The sequence below is a fragment of the Orycteropus afer genome, unplaced genomic scaffold (genome assembly GCF_000298275.1).
Source record: "Orycteropus afer afer isolate SDZICR_OR568_19922 unplaced genomic scaffold, OryAfe1.0 scaffold00095, whole genome shotgun sequence".
Lineage (NCBI taxonomy): Eukaryota > Metazoa > Chordata > Mammalia > Tubulidentata > Orycteropodidae > Orycteropus > Orycteropus afer.
Genome location: NW_006921682.1, coordinates 9,809,445 through 9,825,194, shown reverse-complemented (window position 1 = coordinate 9,825,194; position 15,750 = coordinate 9,809,445). Strand labels below are relative to the sequence as shown.

General features: G+C 39.3%; 1 protein-coding gene across 1 annotated transcript in view; it reads left to right on the top strand.

The window, feature by feature from the left end:
• Window positions 1–15,750, top strand: part of LOC103198537 (poly [ADP-ribose] polymerase tankyrase-1) — a 326,026-nt gene that overhangs the window by 227,076 nt on the left and 83,200 nt on the right. The window lies entirely within an intron of this gene.

Here is a 15,750-nt window from a genome sequence, read left to right as displayed (position 1 = left end):
GATGTGATCAGCCAGTCAGTTGTAAGGGGGTTAAGGTGGAAGTAACACTTAGGTCACAGCTCTGAGCAGATGTAAGGGAAATTTCCATGGGTTGTGGCCTGCGTCACCTCTTACCTTACAAGAGATAAAAGGAGAAAGAAGTGATCAGAGAAGTAGGGATCTCAGTACCACCAAGAAAGAAGAGCCAGGAGTGGAACACATTCTTTGGACAGAGAGTCTCTGCTCTAGATCCAAGGGAAGATTGATGCCAAGACACATAGAGATCTCCAAGGAACGCCGAGCCCACAGTTTGAGAGGAGACAAGGAATTTCCTCCAGAGCTGACAGAGACAACTATCCCCTAGAGCTGGTGCACTGAATTTGGACTGTTAGCCTCGTGAACTGTAAGAGAATCAATTTCTGTGTGTTAAAGCCATCCACTGTGGTATTTCTTTCATAGCAGCACTAGCTAACTAAGATAATGCCTTTCCTTGCTTATAGTGGTACTATGCAAACCAAACTCACTGCCATCGAGTCGAGTCCGACTCTTAGCAACCTCTCCTTGGGTTTGCGAGGTGGTATCTCTACAGATGTAGATTGCCCCGTCTTCCTTCTGAAAAGCAGATGGTAGGTTTGAATTGCCAGCCTTCTGGTTAGAAGTCAAATGCCTTAAGCACTATGCCACCAGAGCTCCGATAGTTATACTATGATCTTCCCTATTTCCTTTTTTGAGGAGGTAAATAACCTCTTTAATTTGTGTCAGTTTTAAATTTTAACGCTCACTCGTAGGTGTTGAACCTAAAAATCACATAAACTGTGTAGAGTTATGGTAGTTCTGTTGTTAGTTGTCATCAGGTTGATTCTGATTCATGGCAACCCAATATACGCAGAGTAGAACTGCTGTATGGGGTTGTCAAGGCTGTGGTGTTTTGGAAACAGATTGCCAGGCCTATCTTTCAAGGTGCCTCTGGGTGGGTTTAAACTGCCAACTTTTCAGTTAGTGGTCAATTTGTACTACCCACAGAGTCTTATGGTAGCTCTGAAACCTATCAAATAGAGAATATTACAAAGTATTCATACTACAAAGTATTCATAACTTCTAATTCTTATATATGTTAATACTTTGATCTGCTTTTTTTAATTCTTAATTTCATTTTACTGTTACAGAATTATCATCTTTTTATTGTTGTTTAAATATAATTATGTATCTTGTTGAATGTTAACAGCTCCTACCTAGTGTGCAAGCACCAAAAAAACCCATTGCCATCAACTCCATTCCAACCCATGGCAACCCTATAATGACAGAGTAGAACTGCCCCATAGGATTTCTGGCACTGTAATCTTTATAGAGGGAGCTCTGGTGGCTTAGTGCCTAAAGCATCTGGCTGCTAATCAGAAGGCTGGTGGTTGACACCCACCAGTCACTTCTCAGAAGGAAGACTGGGCAACCTACTTCCATAGAGATACTGCCTCAGAAACCCAGAGAGGGGTCACTATAAGGTGGAATTAACTCAGTGGTAGTGAGTTTGTTTTCTTTTGTTTTTAAAATCTTTATAGAAGCCACACCTTTCTCCCACAGAGAATCTGATGGGTTCAAACTACTGACCTTTCATTTAGCAGCCATATGTGTAACCAGTATGCCACCAAGGCTCCTCTACCTAATACATTGTTAGATACTTTAACTGTTGAGTGTTTTGAGGGAGATCAAACATAAAATTGATGTGGACATGGACAGTGGTTTCGTAAGTCCAAAATTAGAACAAATAACACAGTCTCCCAACTGAAAAATTATGAACCAAAACAAATTTAGTATAATGGAGTCTTTTCCCCATCCTTTTAATTTCATATCTGCTGTGTAGTGATTTAGGAGCTCTGGTAGCATAGTGCCTAAGGCACTTCACTGCTAACCAGAAGACTGGCAGTTCAAACCCACCAGCCACTCTTTGGAAGAAAGGTAGGGCAATATACTTCCATAGTGCTACTGCCTCGGAAGCCCAAGGAGGGGTTCCTGTGAGTTGGGTTCAACTTGACGGCAGTGAGTTTGGTGTTTTTTTTTTTTTTGGTGGTATACTAGTTAAGGTATTTGACTGGTAACCTAAAGGTTGGTGGTCGAACCCACCAGCTGCTCTGCGAAGAAAGATGGAGCAGTCTGATTCCATAAAGATTTACAGCCTTGGAAAACAAATTAGGTTCACTATGTGTCATAATCGACTTCATGGCAGTGAGTTTGATTTGGTTTGAATATGGTGATTATATTCTAGCTTATCCCACTTCATACGCCAGCTGCGTCATGTGGAAATCTCAGAATCCCACTATCTTATCCTGAACTATGAAGATGTAAGAAATCCCCACTTTTTTCACTTCTCTGTTCAGTTCTGACACCAGCTGCCCATGTGATGCTTCTTTCCCTCACTGTAGCCACCTGGAGCTAGGTCATAACTCAAGCTTTACAAGGACATTATCCTTCAGACTGCCAGATAGGCAAATGCCAGCCACACATTTGGGAGTCCACATGACACCCCACCTTCATGATCTGCTGGCTCCCACTACTGCTTTGAGTTTGATAATTCACTGAAATGACTCACAGAACTCACGGAAAGTCCTATACTTATGATCACAGCTTTATTATCTAAGAAAAGATGTACACAAAGGTCACATAAGGCAGGGTCTGGGATATAGGAGCTCTGGTAGCATAGTGCCTAAGGCACTTGACTGCTAACCAGAAGGCTGGCGGTTCAAAGCCACCAGCCACTCCTCGGAAGGAAGATGGGACAACCTACTTCCGTAGTGATACAGCCTCAGAAACCCAAGGAGGGGTCGCTATGAGTTGGGTCCAACTCGATGGCATATAACAACAACAAGAACATGTCCCAAAGGGTAGGCTGTGCTCCCACATGTGTTGATGTCTTTCACCACCCAGGGATCCTCTGGAGCTTCCTTGGCTAAATCTGACATAGGCATGATTGATTTAACCAAGTTTCCCTCCCTACCTGAGGTCAGCTGATAATAGGCTACCAGGTGATCTTTTTGGCTAGGCCACCTCCTTGCTCCTTTGCACAAATCCTCAAGTGCTGTTTAGATAACAAAGGTACCTCAATTACTCAGGAAATTCCAAGAGTTTAGAGTTAACTCTCAGGAAGCAAGGGTGGTGTAGCACCTAAGGTGTTTGACTGCTAACCAGAAGTCTAGCAGTTCAAACCTACCAGCTACTCCTTGCAAGGAAGATTGGGCAGTCTGCTTCTGTAGAGATACTGCCTCGGAAAACCCAAGGAGGTTGTTGCTATGAGTCAGGATCGACTCGACGGCAGTGAATTTGGTTTGGTTTTGGTTTACTTTGGGTAAAGTTAAATTCTTCATCCCATAGTTCCATAACAGTCTGGAAAAGTGAAATGGAAAAAGCTACAGACTGGCAGTCAGAAGTCTATGGTTACTTTTTCCTATCTGCAGTACATTAGTTCTTCACAGTGCCCCATTTTTATAACAAATATTTTATAGCATCCCATTTACTATACAAAAATGAAATTAATGAACACTATAACCTAGCTACACAGATACCTCTCAAAAAATCTGTATTGAATGCTCTTACTATAATATGTAGTCCCTGGTTGAAGCAAACAGTTAAGCACTCTCTTATAAGCTAACAGTTGCGTGGTTTGAACCCACCCAGAGGCACCTCAAAAAACAGGCCTGGAAATCTGCTTCTGAAATGAATCTGTTTTCTGAAACCTTGAAAATCGCTGTAGAGCAGGTCTGGTCTGCACACATTGAGTCACCGTGTGTCAGAATCAACTCCATGACAACTAAAAACAATAACAACACCTATAATATAAAGTGGAAATGTCAGTAAATTATAATAAAATAATGTATAATTATTTTATTTGACATGGCTACACTAGATGAAAACATTGGTCCCACAGATTTTTTTAAGGACCCCAAGAGGTAAGGCCCAGTTGAAAATCACTGCTGTCTACTAAAGTGTGGAAGCATATGGAGATTATATGCGTTGTTAGAGCTGATCAACGCTAACCAGCCTCTTAAGAGTAGTTGTGCAATATAGTGAAAGCTGTTGATTAGGATTTATCAGGCAATCTACTTCTGTAATGATACTGCCTTGGAAACCCAAGGAGGGGTCACTATGAGTGGGATCCGACTCAATGGCAGTGTGTTTGGTTTTGGTTTTGGTTCATTCTAAGATAGTGATCTAGTGATCAATCTAGTTCAGTCTTAGATCATGATTTTTAGACAGTGAAAGAAGACCTATCTAGGCATCTTCACTATCAAACGAATAAAGGATTGAACTTTTTTGTTATACCATGTCAAGCTTAAGCTGTTAATAGCATGTCTTCATTAACTTCCTATATTTACAGAGCAATAAACGTTTTTAAAAGAAGATAGCACTCATTGACTAGGAAATATTTTTGCCTTCTCAGTAAATTTTAATAATTTTCTAAAAGGTGTGATTTTTGTTGAAATGTTCATTATTTTTCTCTTATGTCTTTTATTGAGAATCATTTAATACTGAATTTTAAGTTAGTTTTTTTAAGATATAACCATAAATCAGGTAAACTATAGCTGTTGCAAAGGGCCTAGGTGATGCAGGGGTTAAAGCACTCAGCTGTGAACAAAAAAGTCAGCAATTTGAATGTGGCAGCCACTCTGCCAGAGAAAGATGCAACAGTCCACTTTTGTAAAGATTCACACTTGGAAACTATGGGGCAGTTCAACTCTGTCTTACAAGGTCGCTATGAGTTAGAATCCACTCAGCAGTTACAGCTTTTGCATCAAAATTTCTAATAATGTTATATGTAACTTTTAGAGATAATTGATAAAATCAGGAGGAAAAGACTGATCAAATTAAGCACATTATATACATATAATGAGAGCTCTGGTAGCATAGTGGCTGAGGCACTTAACTGCTAACCAGAAGGCTGGCGGTTCAAACCCACCAGCCACTCCTCGGAAGGAAGATGGGGCAGTCTACTTCTGTACTGATACTGCCTCAGAAACCAAAGAAGGGGACGCTATGAGTTGGGTCCGACTTGACAGCACATAGTAACAACAACATACATATGATACTTCTTAAACGTCTTTTAAATGAATGCATTTGGAATATATGACCTCTTGTAAAAGATGAAGTTAAATACTGAAGATCACAGATAATACATTTTTCTTCATTTGTTTTGATAATTCCATTTAAAACTTGATTTTTAAAATAGAGCACTGTATGTTGTTGTTGTTATGTGCTGTTGAGTCAGACCAGACTCCTAGTGACCCCTCCTTGGGTTTCCGAGGCAGTATGACTACGAAAGTAGATTGCTCAGTCTTCCTTCCGAGGAGTGGCTGGTGGGTTTGAACTGCCAGCTTTCTGGTTAGCAGTTAAGTGCCTTAGGCACTATGCTACCAGAGCACTGTATAGCTAATTAAATACTAATTTATAACATGCCAGAACTTTTTAGTTTAATTCTTCATGTTCTTTATTGTTCTGGAAAGATAATGCAAATGATAGAATAATGTGGTAAAGTCTTGGCTTTGAAAGATTTTTTTTTTTTTTTTTAATGAAAATTGTTTCTTGTTTGAAATAGGCTATAATTTTTAAACTGATACTTCTACCAGAAACTTCTTTCTTTACGATTTGTGGATCATGTACTAATTGAACTTTTCAATCATACTTATTAATCCAATTCCAGGTTGTGTCTATAATGACTCTTGAAAGAATGTATCAAACTTCCTGTTGTTATTTAGTGCTATCAAGTTGGCTCCAATTCAGTGACCTTGTGAACAAAAGAATGAAACACTACCTGGTCATATGCCATCCTCACTGCCATTGCTATGCTTAAGCTGACTGCTGCAACCACTGTGTCAATCCATCTTGTTGAGGGTCTTCCTCTTTTTTGCTGACCATCTACCTTACCAAGCATGATATCCTTCTCCAGAGACTGGTCCCTCCTGAAAAAGAGGGAAAGTCTTGCCATGCTCACCTCTAAAGACCTTTCAGGCTGTACTTCATCTAAGGCATATTTATTTGTTCTTCTGGCAATCCATGGTATAATCAGTATTCCTTGCCAACACCATAATTCAAATGCATCCATTATTCTTTGGTCTTCCTTATTCATTCTCCAGCTTTTGCATGCATGTAAGGTGACTGAAAATACCATGGCTTGGGTCAAATGCACTTTAGTGTTCAAAGTGACATCTTTGCTCTTTAACACTTTAAAGAGGTCTTTTGAAGCAGATCAGCCCAATGCAATACATCATTTGATTTATTTACTGCTGCTTCCATAGGTGTTGATTGTGGATCCAAATAAAATGAAATCCTTGACAACTTCAATCTTTTCTTCATTTGTTATGATGTTGTTTATTGGTCCAATTGTGAGGATTTTCTTTATGTTAATGTGTAATCCATACTGCCAAAAGGGCATGTGGGGGAGTGCATCTAATCTCTAACTTCACAGCACAGAAGGAGGAGAAGATGAACAGCCCATCACTGATTCCTGTGAGACAGAGGTCAGATATGCTTTCACCCTCCAACATTTTTATCAGATCTCACAAAAACCGTCCCTCCCATGGCACTCTCTACTTCTCTGCCAAGTTCGATAATCCATCGCAGTTATCACACAGAAGTCAGACAGTACTCATGATTATGGGGTTTATTAGAGAAGTAACAATTCAGCATTAGGAACAACTGAGGATACAGTTCTTCAGTCAGGACAACTTCTTCTCAGCTGTGCCACAGGTACACTCCTCTCTGGCCGTGGCCTCCACCCAGCTCTAGCAAGTGGTTGAAAGCTCTTTAGCTCTGCCGATAGGTGCCCACAGAGGTACCCCATTCCACTAACAATCCTCTTGCCCGAAGGTACTCAGCTTTCTTGCTCTGGGGGCTGAGAAGCCTGCCACTTTGTCACATTCCACTGTTTTGGCTCTGTTGCTGCCATTTTTTCTGTCACTGCTTCTTACCTTTTCTTGCCATCTCAGCAAAGTGGTATAGTTGTTTTTGTCTCCTGGGTCACGAAAGTTCAGCACAGGGATCTCAGGTCCATAGAACATATTGCACTCCTGGCTCTTCTTTCTTAATAGTAGTGAGATTCCCCCTTTCTGCCTTTTGGATGGATGGCTCATTTTAAGACTAAACCCTACTGCCATCAAGTCGATTCTGACTCATAGTGGACCCCATTGTGTTTCCAAGCTATAAATCTTTACAAAAGTAGATTGCCTCATCTTCCTCCTACAGATCAGCTGGTAGATTTAAATCACCAACCTTCTGGTTAGCAGCCAAGTGCCTTATGCGCTATGACACCAGAGCTCATTATTTTAAGCCTAGAGGATGGCAAAACTGACCAGTCCTCATGTTCAGGTTCATACACTTTATTTGCACAGTGCCACCCCTGCGAGACTGCTATGTACCTTATTTACATTATTTGTAAATTATCCAATCTCCTTGGTGAGTTTCAGTCACCACACATTTGCACAGTGCCACCAAGTTATCTGATGGGATTCACAAAGACCATGGCTAGAAAAGCCATACTAAATAATCCACTGCAACACACATACTGAAAGCCTTTGAACTTCATCAGTAAATGCTTCAAGTCCTCTTTGCTCTTAGCAAACAAGGTTGTGTCATCTGCATATTGCAGGTTGTTAATGAGTCTTACTTCAATCTTCATATCATATTCTTGTTCATATAGTCTAGCTTCTCAGATTATTTGCTCAGCATACAGATTGAATATGTATGGTTAGAGGCTACAACCCTGATGCACACCTTTCCTGATTTTAAACCATGCACTATCCCCGTGTTCTGTTTGAATAACTGCCTCTTGGTTATGAGCCTATGTATAGGTTCCTCATGCACACAATTAAGTGTTCTGAATTCCCGTTCTTCACAGTGTGATCCATAATTTGTTATGATCCACACAGTTGAAAGCCTTTTCATGTCAGTCAAACCCAGGTAAACATGTTTTTGGTATTCTCTGATTTCAGCCAAGATCCATCTGACATCAGCAATGATAGTTCTCGTTCCACATCCTCTTCTGAATCCAGCTTTAATTTCTGGCAATTTCTTGCTGCAACTGTTTCTTGTTATTTGCAGCAAAATTTTACTTGCAGAATGGGTAACCAAACTATGGCACATACACGTAATGGAATACTATGCAACCCTAAAGAATAACCTAAAATCTGCAAAACACCACATAACATGGATGAACTTGGAGGACATTATGCTGATGAAATAAGTCAATCACAGAAGGACAAATATTGTATTAGTCTGTTATTGTAAAAGTCAAGGAAAGGTTTATGTATGGAAGGAAATTTTCTTTGTTGGTTACCAGAGGTGGGAGGGGAAGGATGGGAACACTGTTAAGACAGGTAGAGACAAGTATTGATTTGGGTGAAGAGAAGGGTAATGTACCAATTGTAAATGATCAACATGGTGGCGTTGATGAAGAAAAAGACATCGAGAGGTACATGGGAGGTGCAGACAACAAAGATGAACCCTTTTGCACATACTGCATTGTCAGTGAAGGCAAACACAAGTATACAGGTGGATAGATGGGTGGACAAGCTGAACTATTTGGTATGTCTATGCAGCAGAGGGTGTACCTAAGACCATGTTTAGGGTTAGCAGTGGTTCAAGTGTATTTGTATGTTCTATAAGAATTCCTAGGTGTATAGTAGAGCTAACAAGGGACAAGGTTGTAGTTGCTTCTTGGTCACAGTCAGCTACCCAGAGGGACCGAGTAGTTGAACCCGTGGGCTTGGGACCATAGTTACAGGGGACATCAAGCTCAGTTGGCATAACACACGACACAAAACATTCCACCTCCTACTTGGCGAGTAGCGACTGGGATCTTAAAAGCTTTCAAGCAGCCATCTAGATGCAATGATGGGTCTCTCTTCGTCCAAAACAAAGAAGAATGGAGAAAACCGAAGATTTGTGGAAACAATTAGTCCTAGTGACTGGTACACCATGCGATCTGCAGCCTATATGACTATGAAACCAGAACTAGATGGTGCCTGGCTACCACTGTCATCCACTGGGAAGGGGATCTCCTTGATAGAAAGAGAGAACAATGTGAAACAAAACTGAAAATCATTTGGAGAAAAATAAATGACTGAATGAATGATGAATAAAATAAATAAATAAAAGGGGGGGACCAGGTTTGTTGGTCCGATGGAGCCTGGTGGAACCACTGAGACTATGGCCCCTAGCTGCTCTTCAGATCTGGAATTAAACCCACACCTGTGGTTTCCAGCCAAACAAAAGACAGGAATATGAGTTGAACATTTACCTGAGGTGGATACACTCCTTGGAGAGAACAATCATGGGAGAAAGAAGGGCTGTTTATGCACAGGGAAACAGCTCAGGGGATAGGAGTGCATGGAGGGATGGACACAGGGAAGAGGTAACTGTCGGGGGGAAGTAGGAGGGGAACTGTTGCATTGGTGTAAATTGTAGTCAATGTCATGAGACAAAGTGTATGTGAACTGTATGGAAAGTGAATTTGCTCTGTAAAACTTTTACCCAAATCACAATTTAAAAAAAAATTACTTGCTTGTAATATGAATGATATTATTAGGTAATTTCCACATTGTTTGGGATGGTCACAGAAGCGATCTCTTCCAGTCAACTAGCCAGGTAACTATCTTCCATATTTCATGGACTAGACAAGTGAGTGCTTCCAGCATTGTATCTGTTGGCTGCAGTATCTTAATTAGTATTCTGTCAATTCCTGGAACCTTGTTTTTGCCAATGCCTTCAGTGCAGCTTGGCCTTCTTCCTTCAAAGCCATTGGTTCTTGATCATGTAGTTTCTGCTGAAATCCATTGGTTCTTGATCCTATAGTTGCTACTGAAATGGTTGAATATCAATCAGTTCTTTATAGTACAGTGACTGTATTTCTTCTGTCTTTTGTGGGTACTTCTGCTTTGTTCAAATTTTGCCCAGAGAGTCCTTCAGTATTGTAACTCAAGGCTTGAATATTTTTTTTCAATTATTTCAGCTTGAGAAATGCTGAGTATGTTCCTCCTTGTTAGTTTACCAACTCCAGGTCTTTGCACATTTCATTGTAATACTTTATTTTGTCCTCTCAAGATGCACTTTGAAATCTTCTGTTCAGCTCTTTTACGTCATCATGTCTTCCATTCACTTCAGGTACTTTGCATTAAGAGCAAGTTTCACAGTCTCTTTTCATATCCATTTTGTTTCTTTTTCTTTCTTCCCTTTCTTTTTATGACCTTTTACTTTCTTCATGCATGATGTTCTTAATGTCGTCCCATAAGTCATCTGATCATTGGTCGCTGGTATTCAGTGCAGTCAGTGTATCAAATCTATTCTTGAAGTGGTCTCTAATTTCAGGTGGGATATAGTCAAGATCATATTTTGGCTCTCATGGACTTGTTTTAATTTTCTTCAGATTCAATTTGAACTTGCACATAAACTATTAATAATCTGTTCCACAGCTGGCTTCTGGCCTTGTTCTGAGTGATGATGTTGAGCTTCTCCATCATCTGTTTCCACAAATATAAACTTTTTGATTCCTGTGTATTCCATCTGACAAAGTCCATGTGTATATTCACCATTTATGTTGTTGAAAAAAGGTATTTGCAAAGAATAAGTCATTGTTACTGCTACATTATATCATGTAATTTCCAGCATAGTTTGTCATGAAGCCCATACTTTCCAACTACTGATACTTCTTTGTTTTCAATTTTCACATTCCAGTCACCCCTAATTATCAGTATATTTTGATCGCATGTTTGATCAGTTTCAGAATATGAAAGTTGGTAAAAATAATCTTTAGCTTCTTCATCTTTGGCTTTAGTGGTTGGTGTGTAAATTTGAATAATAGTTACATTAACTAGTCTTCCTTTTAGGTATATGGATATTATCTTCTCACTGAAGCATTGTACTTCAAGAGATCTTGAAATGTTCTTTTTCACTATAAATACAACTCCAGTCCTCTTCAATTTGTCATTCCCAGCCTAGTAGACCATGTGATTGTTCAATTCAAAGTGGCCAATACTAGTCTATTTCAGCTCACTAATGCCTAGGATATCAATCTTTACACATTCCATTTCATTTTTTACAATTTCCAATTTCCTTAGATTTCATACTTTATACATTCCATGTTCTGATTATTAGTGGATGTTTGCAGGTGTTTCTTTTCATTTGAGTTGTGCCACATTAGCATATGAAGGTCCTGAAATCTTTACTCCATCCACATCATTAAGGTTGACTCTTTGAGGAGGCAGCTTTTCCCCAATTGTATCTTACCTGCCTTCCAACCTAAAAAGCTCATCTGTCAGCCCTATATCAGACACTGTTGCATTGCTATTCTTAAGGTCTCGGTGGCCAGTTTTTCAGAAGTAGACTTCTGCGCCCATCTTCCTACTGTGCCTTTGTCTGGGAATACCACTGGAACCTGTCCACCATGGGTGACACTGCTGGTTTTTGAAATTCTAGTGGTATGTAACTTCCTATCACAGCAGCACATAAGCTACCACTATGTGACAGTCTGACCAGATAAACACACTCATATAATGTATATGATACTGAGGTTTTGTTACAGGTAAAATTTTAAAGATTCATATAGCTATACATATTAAATACTGAGTTTGAGATTCACTTTAGAAATCTCTACTTTGAGCTCTCAAGTCTAGTTTCTAGTGGTTTAGATTAATAAAGTTTCAGTTATACATTGCTTGCAATATTTATATCAAAACTAATGCCAGGGTAAAGAAAACAAGGTTAAACAACTTCTCATAAACAACCATTTTAAAACTGGCTTTCAGTAGATTTGACTTCTTTTCTAGATATGCTGTCCCTGTATTTGGTCTGCCCAATACAATACCCACTCTCTGTATGTGGCTAAATTTAAAATAAAATTAAATAAAAGTTAGAACTCGATTCCTCAATCACACTAGGCACATTTCACATGCTAAGTAGCCACTTGAGGCTAGTGGGTACCCCAGATAAACAGCACAAATAAAGAGTTCTCGTAACTTACTCTGTAAAACCAAGTCTCCTAAGCAAAGCGTTTTAGCCAAGAAAGATCTGAAGTGTTTCTTCTGAAATCTAACACCTTTTCATAGCATCACTTGACCTTCCCACTTTTGACAGTGGATTCAAAAAAGGTATCTCTGATCATAAGATATGGCAGCCTTAAATTTGAAAGACACTTTATAGGTGTAAAAACTAAGTTCTTAAGTGATTAGTCCAAAGTCACTGATATTACAAGCCAGTCTAAAATCTAGGTCTCCTGGACCTCAATACTTTTCTGTTATAAATGCAGTATGAAAGACAATGTAATATCCGTGAACATACTTTGTGTGACATACATTGTTTTCTTTTAAAACCTATTTTATTTGGGCCGATAGGAAATGAATTTTTGGTTTGTTTATATTTAATTAAGCTAAATGTCTCAATTTTGGGTCATACTTCTAGACTTAACATTGTAATTTAATTCTATTCTTTTAATATTTGTACCTTACTTCCAATTACACAAATATTTAAATTTCCCTGAAACCAGTCGGTAAATGTGAATTAACAATATATCTGTATTTTATAGGTTTCTTTTTATTCCCTGATTATACTTTCTAAGATTACTTCAATTTCAGGAAGAGTGCCTTTTTTTTATTATTGTGATTTCAGTGAAAATTTACAGAGCAAATTGGTTTTCCATTCAACAATCCATACACTTTTTGTTTTGTGACATTTGTTGCAATCCCCATACTGTAACAGCATTCTTCCCACTTTTTCCCTATGGCTACTCCTTCCCTTCATTCTTCCTTCCCATCACCTCCCACTTTCCTAGCTCTACCCCTGGGCAAATTCTTTTCTTTTGATCTCATATGCTTGACTATTGTAATGACCACATACCCTCCAGATGTTATTATTCACCTTGTAGTCTATCCTTTGTTTGCCAATTGAGTCATGAGGCTTAAGTTCAGTTCCTAATTTGAAGGGTGTGTAAAGGCATAATGCTGAGGGTTCCACCAGTTCTCATCAGACCAGTAAGCCTGGTCTTTTTGATGATTTTGCGTTTTGTTCCACATTTTACCCCACTCTATCTGGGACCTCTTCATGTGATTCCTTTCAGATCCATCAGCAGTGGTGGCTGGGCACCATCTAGTTCTTCTGTTCTCAGGGTTATGGAGGCTGGGGTTCACATACTCCATTAGTCCTTTGGATTAATTGTTTACTGCATCTTTGATTTTCTTCACTTTTCTTTGTTCCAGATAGTGAGAGACCATTAGTTGTACCTTAGGTGGCCACTCACAAGCTTTTAAGACCCCAGTTGCTACTCACCTAACTAGGATGTAGAGCATTGTGTTTGTGAACTGTGTTGTGCCAGTTGACCTTATTGTCCCCCAAGACTATGGTCCTGAGCTTCCATACCCAGCGAGTCATTCCTTCAAGGTGTTTGGTTATGACTATATGTTTTCCTAACTTTGTTTTCTGTATGCTTGTCTACATTCATGGATATATTTGTGATACATAGATAGAGATAGCCTCTGTCAAACCTGTGTGTATTTGTTGGTGTTGTCCCATTTTCCTTCCTACCCCTGTTAAGCTGGAATGTGTATCTATGCATCCACTCTACACCTAAGTATTGTTATTTCTATTATCAAAGGTTATCTATGTAATTCACCTTTGATGCCTTTAACTCTTGTGCTTCTTCCTATATCTTCTGCTGCTTCAATCATTTTGCTCTGATCTCTTCTTTATTGTATATTGCCTTTCCCTTCACTCAAGTTAATAAGTGTCTATCTTCTAGTTGGTAATTGTTCCTCCCTTTCCCTTCCACCCCTGGTAACCTTCAAAGAACAATTCTTTTTGTGTATAAACCTTTTCTAACTTTTAACCATAGTGGTCTCATACAATAATTATCCTTTTGTGATTGGCAAATTTTACTCACCATAATATCCTCTCGATTCATCCATGTTGTGAGATGTTTTGCAGATTAATCATTATTTTTTAATGTGGCATAGTATTCCATTATTTGTATGTACCATAGTTTGTTTATCCATTCATACGTTCATGGGTGTTTGGCTTGTTTCCTTCTTTTTGCTATTGTGAATGATGCTGGGATGAACATGGATGTACACATATCTGTTCATGTCACAGCTTTTATTTCTCTAGGATATATACCTAATAGTGAGATTGCTGGATCCTATATTTCTATTACTAACTTCTTAAGGAAGTGCCATACCACTTTCCAAAGTTGTACCATTTTACAGTCACAGCAGCATGTATAAGTGTTCCAAGCTCTACAAACACTTGCTAGCATTTGTTGTTTTCAGTTTTTTGAATTTTGCAGTTAATGCTGGGGTGAGATGATAGCTTGTCATTTAGGTTTGCATCTCTCTCATGGCTAATTGCACCACTCGTTTGTCAGTTTGTTGTCCTTTGGTGGCTTGTGTGTTTCTGTGAGGCTGGAGGCTATGCCACCAGTATTTCAAATACCAGCAGGGTCACCCATGGTGGACAGGTTTCAGCAGAGCTTTCAGACTAAGACAGACTTGGAAGAAGGAAGGGGCCATCCACTTCTCAAAGAATTAGCCAGTACAAACCTTATGAATAGCAGTGAAACGCTGTCTGTTGTATTATTGGAAAACTTTACGAATAGCCCTGAAACATCATCCGATATAGTACAAGAAGATAAGCCCCTCTGGTCAGAAGGCACTCAAAATACAACTGGGGAAGAGCTGCCTCCTCAGAGTAGAGCTATCTTAATGATGGATGGAATAAAGCTTTCGGGTCCTCCACTTGCTGATGTGGTATGACTCAAAACGAGAAGAAACAGCTGTAAACATCCCTTAATAATCAGGACATGGAATGTATAAAGTATGAATCTAGGGAAATTATAAGTTGTCAAAAATGAAATGGAATGCATACAAATCAACATCCTAGGCATTAGTGAGCTTAAATGGACTGGTTTTAGCCATTTTGAATCAGACAACCATATGATCTACTATGCTGAAAATGTCAAATTGAAGAGGAATGGCATGGCATTCATCATCACAAAGAATGTTTCAAGATGTATCCTGAAATACAGTGCTGTCAGTGAGAGGATAATATCCATACGCCTACAAGGAAGTCAATAATAGTTCATTGTTGTTGTTGTTATTTGCCGTCGAGTCGGCCCTGACTCATAGCGACCCCTCCTTGGGTTTCTGAGGCAGTATCACTACGGAAGTAGGATTGCCCAACCTTCCTTCCGAGGAGTGGCTGGTGGGTTTGAACCGCCAGCCTTCTGGTTAGCAGTCAAATGCCTTAGGCACTATGCTACCAGAGCTCCTAATAATAGTTAATACTATTATTCAAATTTACTCACAAAGCACTAAAGGCAAGGACGAAAAAATTGAAGGTTTTTACCAACTTCTGCAGTCGGAAATTGACCAAATGTGCAATCAAGATTATCACTGGTGATTGGAATGCAAAAGTTGGAAACAAAGAAGAATCACCAGTAGTTGGAAAATGTGGCCTTGGTGATAGAAATAACGCTGAAGATCACATGATAGAATTTTGAAAGACCTACAACTTATTCATTACCAATACCTTTTTTCAACATAAGCAGCAGCTATACACATGGACACAGGAATACACAGCAATCAGATTGACTACATCTGTGGAAAGAGGCAACAGAGAAGCTCAATATCTTCAGCCAAAACAAGGCTAGGAGCTTACTGTGGAACAGACCATCAACTGCTCTTACGAAAGTTCAAGTTGAAGCTGAAGACAATTAAAATAAGTCAATGAGAGCCAAAATATGACCTT